Raw genomic sequence first — 13,950 nt, 5'->3', positions numbered from 1 at the left:
AAGGCAGAAACAACCCAGATGTCCATGAACTGATGAATAGATTAAAAAATGGTGGTATATCAATACAATGGAGTATTATTCAGCCATAAAGAGATATGAAGTGCTGATAAAGGCTACAACAAGGATTGACTTTGAAAACATAATAAATGCAAGAAGTCAGGCCATATATGATATGATTCCAGTTAAATTAGATATCCAGAATAGGAAAAGCCGTAAAGATAGAAAGTAAATTAGTGGTTGCCGGTGGGTGATGAGGGTGGAGGGAGGGTGGAGAAGGACCACTAATGGGTATCAAGCTTTATTTGGGGTAGAAATGTTCTAAATTAGATTATAGTGATGATTATACAACTCTAAATATACCAGGAAACATTAAATTATGTGCTTTAAATAGGTGATCTTTATGGTATGTAAATTATATCTCAATCAATTCTTTTTTTTTTAATAAATTTTTATTAATGGTAATGGGATGACATTAATAAATCAGGGTACATATATTCAAAGAAAACATGTCTAGGTTATTTTGTCATTAAATTATGTTGCATACCCCTCGCCCAAAGTCAGATTGTCCTCCGCCACCCTCTATCTAGTTCTCTGTGCCCCTCCCCCTCCCCCTAACTCTCTCCCTCCCTCCCTCCCATGTTCTCCCTCCCCCCACCCCTGGTGACCACCACACTCTTGTCCATGTCTCTTAGTCTCGTTTTTATGTTCCACCAATGTATGGAATCATGTAGTTCTTGTTTTTTTCTGATTTACTTATTTCACTCCTTATAATGTTATCAAGATCCCACCATTTTGCTGTAAATGATCTGATGTCATCATTTCTTATGGCTGAGTAGTATTCCATAGTGTATATCTGCCACATCTTCTTTATCCAGTCTTCTATTGAAGGGCTTTTTGGTTGTTTCCATGTCTTGGCCACTGTGAACAGTGCTGCAATGAACATGGGGCTACATGTGTCTTTACGTATCAATGTTTCTGAGGTTTTGGGGTATATACCCAGTAGAGGGATTGCTGGGTCATAAGGTAGTTCTATTTGCAGTTTTTTGAGGAACCACCATACTTTCCTCCATAATGGTTGTACTACTTTACAGTCCCACCAACAGTGGATGAGAGTTCCCTTTTCTCCGCAGCCTCTCCAACATTTGCTATTACCCGTCTTGTTGATAATAGCTAATCTAACAGGAGTGAGGTGGTATCTCATTGTAGTTTTGATTTGCATTTCTCTAATAACTAATGAAGCTGAGCATCTTTTCATATATCTGTTGGCCATTTGTATCTCTTCCTGGGAGAAGTGTCTGTTCATGTCCTCTTCCCATTTTTTTATTGGATTGTTTGTTTGTTTGTTGTTGAGTTTTATGAGTTCTTTGTAAATTTTGGATATTAGGCCCTTATCTGAGCTGTTGTTTGAAAATATCATTTCCCATTTAGTTGGCTCTCTGTTTATTTTGATATCAGTTTCTCTTGCTGAGCAAAAACTTTTTATTCTGATGTAGTCCCATTCATTTATCTTTGCCTTCACTTCTCTTGCCATTGGAGTCAAGTTCATAAAATGTTCTTTAAAACCCAGGTCCATGATTTTAGTACCTATGTCTTCTTCTATGTACTTTATTGTTTCAGGTCTTATATTTAGGTCTTTGATCCATTTTGAATTAATTTTAGTACACGGGGACAGGCTGTAGTCGAGTTTCATTCATTTGCATGTGGCTTTCCAGTTTTCCCAACACCATTTGTTGAAGAGGCTTTCTTTTCTCCATTGTGTGTTGTTGGCCCCTTTATCAAAGATTATTTGACCATATATATGTGGTTTTATTTCTGGGCTTTCTATTCTGTTCCATTGGTCTGAGTGTCTATTTTTCTGTCAATACCATGTTGTTTTGATTGTTGTGGCCCTATAATATAGTTTAAAGTCAGGTATTGTAATGCCCCCAGCTTCATTCTTTTTCCTTAGGATTGCTCTGGCTATTCGGGGTTTTTTATAGTTCCATATAAATCTGATGATTTTTTATTCCATTTCTTTAAAAAATCTCATAGGGATTTTGATGGGAATTGCATTAAATTTGTATATTGCTTTGGGTAATATGGCCATTTTGATTATATTTATTCTTCCTATCCAAGAACAAGGAATATTTTTCCATCTCATTGTGTCTTTTTATATTTCTCTTAATAATGCCTTGTAGTTTTCGTTATATACGTCCTTTACATTCTTTGTTATGTTTATTCCTAGGTATTTTATTTTTTTTGTTGCAATTGTGAAGGGGATTATTTTTTTGAGTTTGTTTTCTAATATTTCATTGTTGGCATATAGAAAGGCTATGGACTTTTGTATGTTAATTTTGTATCCTGCGACCTTACTGTATTGGTTTATTGTGTCTAATAATCTTTTTGTGGAGTCCTTCGGGTTTTCGATGTATAGGATCATATCATCAGCAAAAAGTGATAGCTTTACTTCTTCTTTTCCGATATGGATGCCTTTTATTTCTTTGTCTTGTCTGATTGCGCTGGCCAGAACTTCCCTAGCACCACGTTGAATAAGACTGGAGAGAGTGGACAACCCTGTCTTGTTCCTGATTTAAGGTAGAAAGTCCTCAGTTTTATGCCGTTTAATAGGATGTTGGCTGATGGTTTATCATATATGGCCTTTATCATGTTGAGATATTTTCCTTCTATACCCATTTTGTTGAGAGTCTTAAACATAAAATTGTGTTGTATTTTATCAAAAGCCTTTTCTGCATCTATTGATAAGATCATGTGGTATTTGTTCTTTGTTTTGTTGATATGGTGTATTACGTTAACCGTTTTGCGTATGTTGAACCATCCTTGAGATTCTGGGATGAATCCCACTTGATCATGATGTATTATTTTTTTAATATGTTGTTGTATTCGGTTTGCCAGTATTTTGTTTAGTAATTTAGCATCTGTATTCATTAGAGATATTGGTCTGTAGTTTTCTTTCTTTGTGCCATCCTTGCCAGGTTTTGGTATGAGGGTTATGTTGGCCTCATAAAATGTGTTTGGAAGTATTGCTTTTTCTTCAATTTTTTGGAAGACTTTGAGTAGAATAGGAACCAAGTCTTCTTTGAATGTTTGATAGAATTCACTAGTATAACCGTCTGGGCCTGGACTTTTATTTTTGGGGAGATTTTTAATAGTTTTTTCTATTTCCTCCCTGCTGATTGGTCTGTTTAGGCTTTCTGCTTCTTCATGACTCAGTCTAGGAAGGTTGTATTGTTCTAGGAATTTATCCATTTCTTCTAGATTGTTGTATTTGGTGGCATATAATTTTTCATAGTATTCTACAATAATTCTTTGTATTTCTATGATGTCTGTGGTGATGTCTCCTCTTTCATTTTGGATTTCATTTATTTGAGTCCTGTGTCTTTTTTCCTTGGTGAGTCTTGCCAAGGGTTTGTCAATTTTTTTGATCTTTTCAAAGAACCAGCTCCTTGTTTTATTGATTTTTTCTATAGTTTTTCTGTTCTCTATTTCATTTATTTCTGCTCTGATTTTTATTATCTCCTTTCTTCGGCTGGTTTTGGGTTGTCTTTGTTCTTCTTTTTCTAGTTCCTTAAGGTGTGAAGTTAAGTGGTTCACTTGGGCTCTCTCTTGTTTGTTCATATAGGCCTGAAGTGATATGAACTTTCCTCTTATTACTTCTTTTGCTGCATCCCAGAGATTCTGATATGTCGTATTTTCATTTTCATTTGTCTGTATATATCTTTTGATTTCTGCGCTTATTTCTTCTTTGACCCATTCATTTTTTAGAAGTATGTTGTTTAGTTTCCACATTTTTGTGGGTTTTCCCCCCTCTTTTTTGCAGTTGAATTCTAGTTTCAAGGCTTTATGATCAGAAAATATGCTTGGTACAATTTCAATTTTTCTAAATTTGCTGATATTGTCTTTGTGGCCCAACATATGGTCAATTCTTGAGAATGTTCCATGTACACTAGAGAAAAATGTATACTTTGTCGCTTTGGGATGAAGTGTCCTGTAGATATCTATCATATCCAGGTGTTCTAGTATTTCGTTTAAGGCCACTATATCTTTATTGATTCTCTGTTTGGATGACCGATCTAGAGCCGTCAGCAGTGTATTGAGGTCTCCAAGTATGATTGTATTTTTGTTAGTTTTTGTTTTAAGGTCAATAAGTAGCTGTCTTATATATTTTGGTGCTCCTTGGTTTGGTGCATATATATTAAGGATTGTTATGTCTTCTTGATTCAACTTCCCCTTAATCATTATGAAATGACCATTTTTGTCTCTGAGTACTTTTTCTGTCTTGTAGTCAGCATTATTAGATATGAGTATTGCTACACCTGCTTTTTTTTGGGTGTTGTTTGCTTGGAGTATTGTTTTCCAGCCTTTCACTTTGAATTTGTTTTTATCCTTGTTGCTTAGATGTGTTTCTTGTAGGCAGCATATAGTTGGATTTTCTTTTTTAATCCATTCTGCTACTCTGTGTCTTTTTATTGGTAAGTTTAATCCATTTACATTTAGTGTAATTATTGTCACTTGTGCGTTCCCTACTGCCATTTTATAAATTGCTTTCTGTCAGTTTTGTATCTAGTTTGATTCTTCTCTTTTGTTTTTCTATCATTTGTTTTTGTTTGTTTGTGTTCCATACTTCTTTCCTCTGTTGCTACCTTTTTTAAGTCAAGTGTTTTTGTGGTGGTTTTTTTAAGGGTGGTTACCATTAAGTAATGAAAAGGGTACCTACCATATTCATTGTAGTACCCTATCTTATAAGTATTTCTGCACTTCATCATCCTTTGCTACTGTTAATCTCCATCCTCTCCCCCCTTTTTTTCCTTTGTTGTCACAGTTTAAGTTTGGTTTTATTGTGTTCTTGGTGGAGCTGTTACTTGTGGTGTTGTTTTCTTTTGTTCTTTGAATCTGGTTGGAAAACCCCCCTTAGTATTTCCTGGAGTGGGGGCTTTCTGTTGATAAATTCTCTCATCTTTTCTGTATTTGTGAATGTTTTTATATCTCCTTCATACTTGAAGGATAGCTTTGATGGGTATATTATTCTTGGCTGAAAGTTCCTCTCTTTCAGGGCTTTAAATATTGGGGTCCACTCTCTTCTAGCTTGTAGAGTTTCTGCTGAGAAATCTGATGATAATCTAATAGGCCTTCCTTTATATGTTGTACTTTTCTTTTCCCTGGCTGCCTTGAGAATTTTTTCTTTGTCATTGGTTTGTGTCATCTTTATTATGATGTGCCTTGGAGTGGGTTTGTTGGGGTTAAGAAAACTTGGTGTTCTGTTTGCTTCTTGAATTTGAGGCTTTAGTTCCTTCCACAGGCTTGGGAAGTTCTCGTCTATTATTTGTTTGAGTATATTCTCCATTCCATTTTCTTTCTCTTCTCCCTCTGATATACCTATTATTCTTATGTTATTCTTTCTGATGGAGTCAGACAATTCCTGTAGGGCTTTCTCATTTTTTATTATTTTTGAGTCTCTTTCTTCTTCTCTCTGTTGTGCCTCAAGTTGTTTGTCTTCTATTTCACTAATCCTATCTTCAATCTGAGCTGTTCTGTTAGCTAAGCTTGTTACCTCGTTTTTCATCTCGTGAATTGAGTTTTTCATTTCTGTTTGATTTGTTTTTATAGTTTCAATTTCCTTGGTAATATATTCTTTGTGTTCATTGAGTTGTTTTCTGATCTTCCTAATTTGCCTTTCTGTGTTTTCTTGTATATCTCTGAGTATTTTTAAGATTTCTATTTTAAATTCTCTGTCATTTAGCTCCAAGGCTTCCAATATGTTAAGTCTTTTCTCCATAGATTTTTCCACATCTATTTGTGTTACCTCTCTTTCTTTTGTATCCATAATATTCGATTTCCTCTTTCTTATTGGCTTCTGAGGGTGGTCTTGTTGATAGCACTAATTAGAATTAATAAAGAGTAAAAAGTAAAAAAAAAAAAGGTAAAACACCCCACAAAAAAAAACAGTAATAATTTATTATTTCCCCCTTTTTTCTCTCTTCTCTTTCCCTCCTCTCCCCTCCTCAGGGAAATATCATGATGACCTGTGAATTATATTATTCTAAATGGAACAAAAACTGCCTATAATGGAGGGCCTGATTTGGGGTGAAGAGTTCAAGGGGTAAAAAAAGGGAGTAGGGACCTACTAAATGCAAAAAAAAAAAAAAAGAAAATCTTAGACAAGCATAAGATGATTTGCTTGTAAGTGATGGTCAACTAAGAGATATAATGAGAGGGATAAGAGGGAACCAGAAAAAACAAGAAAAAAAAGAATAATAAAGAAGAAAAAAATAAAAATAATAAGTAAAAATCTGTTGTATTAAGTGGAACGAAGACTAAATACAATGGATACCTTGGCTTGAGAGGAATGCTAGTGAGTTAAAAAGCAACGTAAAAAGTACCCAAAATGCCACAAAAACAAACAAACAAAAAAACAAAAACAAAAGCGAAAAAGAAAAATAAAACCAAAAAAAACCCTTGAGTCCCAAATTAACTAATTTGTTCGTGATTGAGGATTAAATGGGAGGAAAAGTAAAACGAGAAAAGAAAAAATGAATAGAAAGGAAAAAATAAGAAAAAGAGAAAAACGAAGGAAGAAATAAAAAGGAAGAGAAAAAAACAAAATAAAGCAAAACAAAAAAAAAAAAAAAAGAGGAGAGAGTGAGAGTTAAGTGTTTTGGAGTATAACCTTAAAGGAGGGTGAGGATGAAGAAAAGAAATAAAATGTAATACTCATGGGTAGTGTAGTTCAAGAAAAGGGAAGCATAAGATGGGCAGAGAATAAAAGGACCGAGGTGGAGGAAATAGAAATAATAATAATAATGGCAATAAGATAGAAGAAACAAACAACAACAACAAAAAAATTAGTGGAACAAGTTGTAAAGTCTGTGGATTTTTCTTGATTTTGAGAGGTTAATTTCTTCCTTTTTCTTTTCTCTCCCTCTTCCTGGTCGGTGACTCTGTACCCCAGGCTCTGCCCCTGTGTCACACTTAGGTAGGGATTTGCAGTTGATGGGATTCTATGGCAATGTCATATAATTGGCTTTTAGTCTTGCTGGTAGTCAAGGCTTGTTGGCGTTTGCAGGGTCCAACGATGAGAGAGTTTGCTTTCCTGGAGTCTCTCTCCTAGTCCCCCCTTCCTGAATTAGCAGCCTGGTGATCCAGCTATAAGGCTGCTACTGCTTCTGCCTGGGGAGTAAGAGGCTCAAAGAGCTGGGAAATCCCCACTCTATCCCCACTCAGTGCAAGGCTTTGGGTAAGGCTCTGGCAGTCAGAGCCTCCAGTGTAATCAGGCGGGGGTGGGAGTCAATTGTTGTCAAGGTGACTGTTCAGCGCCTAGCATTCTGTTGGACCACTCAACCCAGGCTTTCCACACTTTGTAGCCTGTTTTTGCTGGGAAGAAGAGGCACTAGTCTCTGCTTGTGACTAGTGTAGTATAGATCTTATTATCTGCCAAGCCCTCTTGTTAGTGTTTATCCCTGAATATGGAGGCTCTAGCAATCAGAAGTTGCCCCCGCCCCTTAAGCAAGAGGCACTAAAAAATATCACGCCTCTTGTCTTGGAGCGCTGAACTGAGAGAGATCTTATCAATTAGAGCCCCGTGGGTGAGCAGATTTCATGGGTTAAGCTAATTTCAGTGATTGGGTCCGCAGCTGTGCTCCCGAAGGTATTTCAGGCTGCCTGCGTGCCCCTCCCCCAATGCTTGATTGTTAGCTTGAATGGCTGGGTGAGGTGCCCCGCCCATGGAGAGAATCTCCCAAGTAGGGAAGACTGCCCTGGCGCCTCTCCCGCTCGCCCCGCCGCTGGCGGCTGGGGCGCACCGGGCACAGGATAATGGGGCACCCTGGGTGTGCGGGTCAGTAGGGCGCTCTGGGCACGTGGGATGCCCAGGGCACGCGTGAATGGGGTGCTCAGGGCACCGGTGGCTGGGGACTCTCACTCGCAGTGCACGGGCTGCTGGGAATGTTAGCGGTGCTCGCTCTGCAACCGGACCGGGCATGCGCCGGCGGCTGCTCGCCTCTCCCGAGTGTGGGCCGACTTACCACAGGCGCACTCCCTCCGCGGCTTGAATGAACGTCCCTGTGGTAGTTAGCTTCCTCCACACCCTCATCTCTCAGATTCAAGTGATAACAGTCCTTTCGCTTTCAGTTTGTGTGGAACTCCGGAATGCTCCGAGGATTAATTTTTCTGTTTCTAGTTGATAAATTTGTTGTGATTTTGGGGAGATCTGTCGGACGCGCTGCTCACGGCGACATTTCCGTGACGTCACTCTCAATCAATTCTTTTTTAAGACTTCAGCATGTAGTTTAGCTTGATTGGTATGAAGGATTTTCAATGGAGCTGCTTGGTAACAAAATGCAGATTGATTCATATTAACTCCAGATGATAACATGGGTATTTTCCTTTGGAATAAGCAAATACCTCATGTACCAGCAACCTCAAAATCAAATAACTGACTTTTTTTTAAGTTAGAGGAGGGTAGATAGAGAAACAGACTTAGACTCCTGCATGCACCCAGACCAGGATCCACCCAGCTACCCCCACCTGGGGCTGATGCTTGAAACAACCAAGCTATCCTCAGTGCCTGAGGCCAACACTCAAACCAATTGAGCCACTGGCTGCAGGAGGAGAAGAAGAAGAGAAGTGGGAGAGGGATGAGAAGAGAGAAGAAGATGGTTGCTTCTCCTGTGTGCTCTGACTGGGGATCGAACCTGGGATGTCTGCACACTGGGCCAATGCTCTATCTACTGAGAAAACTGGCCAGGGCCTCACATTTCTGATCAGGAAACCCCAGGTTTAAAGGGATAAAATAATGATCAAAGTCTGTAGTCTGTCTGATGAAAAAGTTTTCAATTTTTTTTTATTTGAGAGGCTAAAATATGAAAGAGCTAACAGTAATAATACTACTGCTGCTATTACTATTACTACTAATAGCAAATACATAGGGCTTTATTATGTGTGAGATACTATTATAAGTATATGGTGTCTGTAAAACTCTGTTTATATTCTTCCAATCACCTTATAAGGTAGATACTATTCATATTTTTCAGATGAGAAACTGAGGTACAGGAAAGTAAAATATATATTTTTTTTCCTAGGAAATGGCAGAACTAGGATTCTAACCCAGGAAGTCAGGCTCATGAGCCCATGCCTATGATCACTATGCTGGAGGTGTACAGACTCTGCCTTGTTTAGGGTACTTAAAGTTTATGGCAGTTGAGCAGTAAAGAATATTGATTTCATTAATTTCCCTATCTTTATAGCACCCTGGGAGGAAGAAGGTCAATAGTTGTGGTTGGTCACTCTTAGACACTTAACTGTAATACTGGAGTTAAATCATTTTCCTGGAGATGTGACAGCAAATATATAAATTTTCTCTTATTCTCCACTTTTTACTGATTTTGCACTCTTTGTTAGTCTTTCTTCTTCACAACCTCCTTCATGACACACAGAGGAACTTATTCTTGTGTGTTATTCTATTTATTGAAGAACTTGGAATTATTGGTACAGATACCAGTAGTTTAAAAGTTAGTAATCTTGACATGGGGCTGAGCCTTCCTGCCCTCTGTCATCCAGTGCCAAGAAGTATGTTGTGAATCTTATAAACAAGTTTATGGGAGGAATGATTGAGCTACTATGAACCGGATTATAAATACTTTTTTTCCTATTTATTAAAGTATATCCCATAAGGGATAATATTTTTGTTAGCCTGGCCAAGTCAGGATTTTACATGAAAGTTAAAGTAATAATACATGTTTTTAGGAACAAATATCTTCATATCTTCTCAGAATGACCACTTCACATTAATCCTAATTCCCAAGGTTTCACTAAAGGATATTGCTTCTCTTTATTCAGTGCCACAGCATCAAAATTCAGATGTATTTTGGGCTGTGCCTAACTCACTATAAACACTTTTCATGCATCCTTGTCCCATTTAGTTAATAAATAAGAAAAACAATTTGCCCTGGCTGGATAGCTCAGTTGAGAGCATCATCCTGAAGTGCAGAGATTACCAGTTTGGTCCCTGGTTAGGGTACATACAGGAGGAGCTTTATGTTCCTGTCTCTCCCTCTCTCCCTTCCTCTCTCTAACATCAATACAATAAACATTTAAAAAAAAGAAAAGCAAAACAATTTAACACATCATTGTGTAAGAATACTAAGGGGCCTGGTAATCTTAAAATAGTAGTTGGAATTTTGGATTATGAATCTGTTTTTCACATTTAAAATAATTAGCCATTCAGCTATAATTTCTTTTTTTTTTTTCAGGGACATAGAGAGAGTCAGAGAGAGAGAGGGATAGACAGGGACAGACAGACAGGAACGCAGAGAGATGAGAAGCATCAATCATCAGTTTTTCGTTGCTACATCTTAGTTGTTCATTGATTGCTTTCTCATATGTGCCTTGACCGTGGGCCTTCAGCAGACCGAGTAACCCCTTGCTTGAGCCAGTGACCTTGGGTCCAAGCTGGTGAGCTTTTGCTCAAGCTCAAGATGAGCCTGTGCTCAAGCTGGTGACCTTGGAGTCTCGAACCTGGGTCCTTCCACATCCCAATCCGATGCTCTAGCCACTGCGCCACTGCCTGGTCAGGCCAGCTATAATTTCTTAATTTAGTTTTCTCACTTTTTAAATCACCTCTGAGATGACATGACACCAGTTTGCTTTTCTGTAGAAGTTCTGAGTGATAAAAGCACAATGAATAGTTAATTTTGTAAGACAGCATGGCATTTTACTGGGCCGGTGACTATTATCTCAGTGTGTTTATCATCTTTTTAGTGCCTAATGTCAACACAATTGAGACAGAACTGGAACTGATGGGGATTTATGATGGTAAATGGGAAATATGATTCAATCACAGGGTTGTTGAGTGACATACACTAAATAAAAACAAACCTAAACCAATAAAAGGGACACCCCCCTCAGGCTGTGGGTCTTTCATGATTTTGGATCTCCTAGTGCTCTGGAGCTAATGGATCCTGCCTGTGTCATTGTATAGACGGTGTTTTGGAAAAACACAAACAAAAAATGGAACTGCCTTGTGCATTGAAACAGACTCTGAGACCCGTAGCAGCTTCACTGGTTGTTTCTAGGACTCCTCATGAGAGGGCTCTTTGAGCCCAGTGGTTGATTATGGTCCCAACAGCTTGTAAACCCAGTGAACATATGGCCGGGTAGTAGTATATTAAGCTTTTATGCACTTTACCCCGCCACAGTTGACCCATTGGGTGGAGCACACCTTTCCTTTTCAGGAGGGATATGAGACTACAGCTTCATGGCTCAACTGAATCAAGACCTCTCCCTGACAGCCCTGACTGGGTGGCTCAATGGGTTATAGCGTGGTCCTGATATACCAAGGCTGTGAGTTAAATCCCCAGTATCAGGCCAAATACAAGAATCAACCAATGAATGCATCAATTATTGGAACAAATTGATGTTTCTGTCTCTCTCCTCTCTCTCTCCTTTCTCTCTTGCTCTATCTAAAAATCAATTAAAAAGAAACACGTACTTTCATGCTCATGTGATCATGTTTTCATATTCCCATGCCTTAGGATTTTAAGGTATTGCAGAAAGCAACTACTTCAGAAAAATTTAAGAGTGAAAAACATTGAAATCAATACCTGGATATCATGTTGATGATCTAGCTAACCTGTAAGGGCTGTTCTTAAAATGCTATTTTCCTATTCCAGATTTCTAAATTTGAAGATTACCTCTAGCAGTAGGACACAGCTATAGGTTTCTTTTTGTTGAAAACAACTGGAGAACCCCCCCTTATTATGGTTTATACTTTCAGGAAGCCATGCACTTTTATTTCTTTGAAATATTTATATCAATATGGTCTGTTCATTTATGGCCAACTTTTGACTTTTCTTAGCGGGTATCCTAGGGAAACATTACACTTCAAATAATGCTAGCAAAATAGTAAATAAATGCCAGCAAAAATATAAATCAGGCCCTGGCCAGTTGGCTCAGTGGTAGAGCGTCGGCCTGGCGTGCAGCAGTCCCGGGTTTGATTCCTGGCCAGGGCATACAGGAGAGGCGCCCTTCTGCTTCTCCACCCCTCCCCCTCTCCTTCCTCTCTGTCTCTCTCTTCCCCTCCCGCAGCCAAGGCTCCACTGGAGCAAAGTTGGCCCGGGCGCTGAGGATGACTCTATAGCCTCTTCCTCAGGCGCTAGAATGGCTCTGGTTGCAACAGAGCGACGCCCTAGATGGGCAGAGCATCTCCCCCTGGTGGGCGTGCCGGGCGTATCCCGGTCGGGCACATGTGGGAGTCTGTCTGACTGCCTCCCTGTTTCTAACTTCAGAAAAATACAAAAAATAAAAACATTAAAAAATATGAATCAGAACTGCTTTAGAGAATTTATCCTAAGGAATTAAACAGACAATCAAATATTGATACACAAGGGTATTTATAGTGGCAGTATAATGGGGAGAAATTGGAAAAACAAATGTACAACTATAGGTAAATGCTTAATTTATACTCATGTTAAATAAACATGTAACCTTTACAAGTCATATTTTTGAAGAAAACCCAATGACAGAAAAATGAACAATATAATGTTAAGTGAAGAAAATAGATGGAGAGTAACAATGATCATCTCTGGATGATACAATTATGAATAGCTTTATGTAGTTTTAAAAATTTCTAAAATGAATAAAAATTGCTTTTATAATAGAAAAGAATCATGAAAATCATATATACATTAATATATATCTCTAACAGAAATTCCAGCAAAGCTGGGCCAATTTTAGCACCTGGTTCTGAATGAATGTTTGTGCAGTAGGTGTACAGATCGACAGATTAATGAATGGATGACAGTTGACACTTGTAAGTACCATCATTGAGTTTATATGACTGTGAAAATAACAAATGAAATTTTTCTTTTAATTAAAAGGAGAAGAATCCAAATCAGTCATCAGATTGAACGGATGACATGGAAGATGCTGAAAGAGTCATGGAGTAGCTGAGTGGCTGACGGCCACAAGGAGTTGTGGCCCGGCCTTAGGGCTGTTGCAGCTCCTGTTGCCCACCTATCACCACCGTTTTTCCTCATATTTATGTCCTTGATGTATCTCTCATGCTTGTTGATTTTACTGGTCTTTATTTAGTTTGGCCAGTGACTGAGAATGAAATTAAAGTCACAAATTAATTTCCCTTTGAATCATGAATATTTCTCTATATAGGGAAGAGATCCCAAGGCTAACTCTGGCTGGCCAACTCTCAGAGTTGGGCTTACTGATCAAGCAGATGAGTGTTGGTGGATTAGGGAAACCTGCTTCTAACACGTGTGAAACCACTGAAAATGCCCCTGTACAGAGAGCTGTGTGTTCTTATGTTCTGGACAGTAGTCCTCAATTGAGGTGTGCCATGTATGGTAGCTTCCCGAGGTATCAGTATAAAACTTATTCATGTCACAACCTTTTCTAACAAATTTACAATAAGCTGTTCATGGTAATTATACATGAGACCGATTGACTTACATTCTGTCCTACAAGGTCTTAATATCTTTTGCCTATTTTGATCAAATTGCTGAACAGGACCTGTTTTGTTTTTGCAAGTCCATTCAGAGAAGACTTTGGATACATGAATAAAATCTAAATGTCTTCTTCTCCAGTGTATTCCCTTATCTGTGAAGGAGGCTGTGTCAGAGAAAGCCATTAGACTTTTGTATAGCATTCTGTATCTCTGCTCTTGGTGGCTTTTTAAACACAGTGTTTTTATTTATTTATTTAGAAATTAAATTTAATGGGTTGACATTGGTAAGTAAGAATACATAGGTTTCAGGTAAACATCTCTATGGCATTTGAAATGCCGTGTTTTTAGTTGCAGTTATTTTTAAGCCCAACTGTATGATAATAGTGCCTTGCTTGTATCTGCTCTGTCTTGATCCTGCTAAGATACTAGATTTACTGTTTATGTTTTTCAAACTGAGTCACCTTTTACAACTCATTTTTAATACTCTTATTCAAGGGTTG

At 38.2% G+C, this 13,950-nt stretch overlaps 1 protein-coding gene across 2 annotated transcripts in view; it reads left to right on the top strand.

Annotated features, from left to right (window-relative positions):
• The window catches only part of SLC25A14 (solute carrier family 25 member 14), a 72,603-nt gene extending 59,512 nt beyond the window's left edge, over positions 1-13,091 (top strand). Inside the window, exon 10 of one of the 2 annotated variants that reach the window (XM_066249947.1) lies at positions 12,870-13,091. The gene's annotated coding sequence lies outside the window, so the exon portion shown is untranslated. Of the gene's footprint in view, positions 1-9,074; positions 9,184-12,869 lie in introns of those variants that run through there. The other variant, XM_066249948.1, reaches the window with a different exon arrangement.
• Positions 13,092-13,950: the final 859 nt, after the last annotated feature.

This window comes from Saccopteryx bilineata, chromosome X (genome assembly GCF_036850765.1).
Source record: "Saccopteryx bilineata isolate mSacBil1 chromosome X, mSacBil1_pri_phased_curated, whole genome shotgun sequence".
Classification (NCBI taxonomy): domain Eukaryota; kingdom Metazoa; phylum Chordata; class Mammalia; order Chiroptera; family Emballonuridae; genus Saccopteryx; species Saccopteryx bilineata.
Note: the sequence above shows the minus strand (reverse complement) of the source record. Positions and strands in the feature narration are given on the sequence as shown.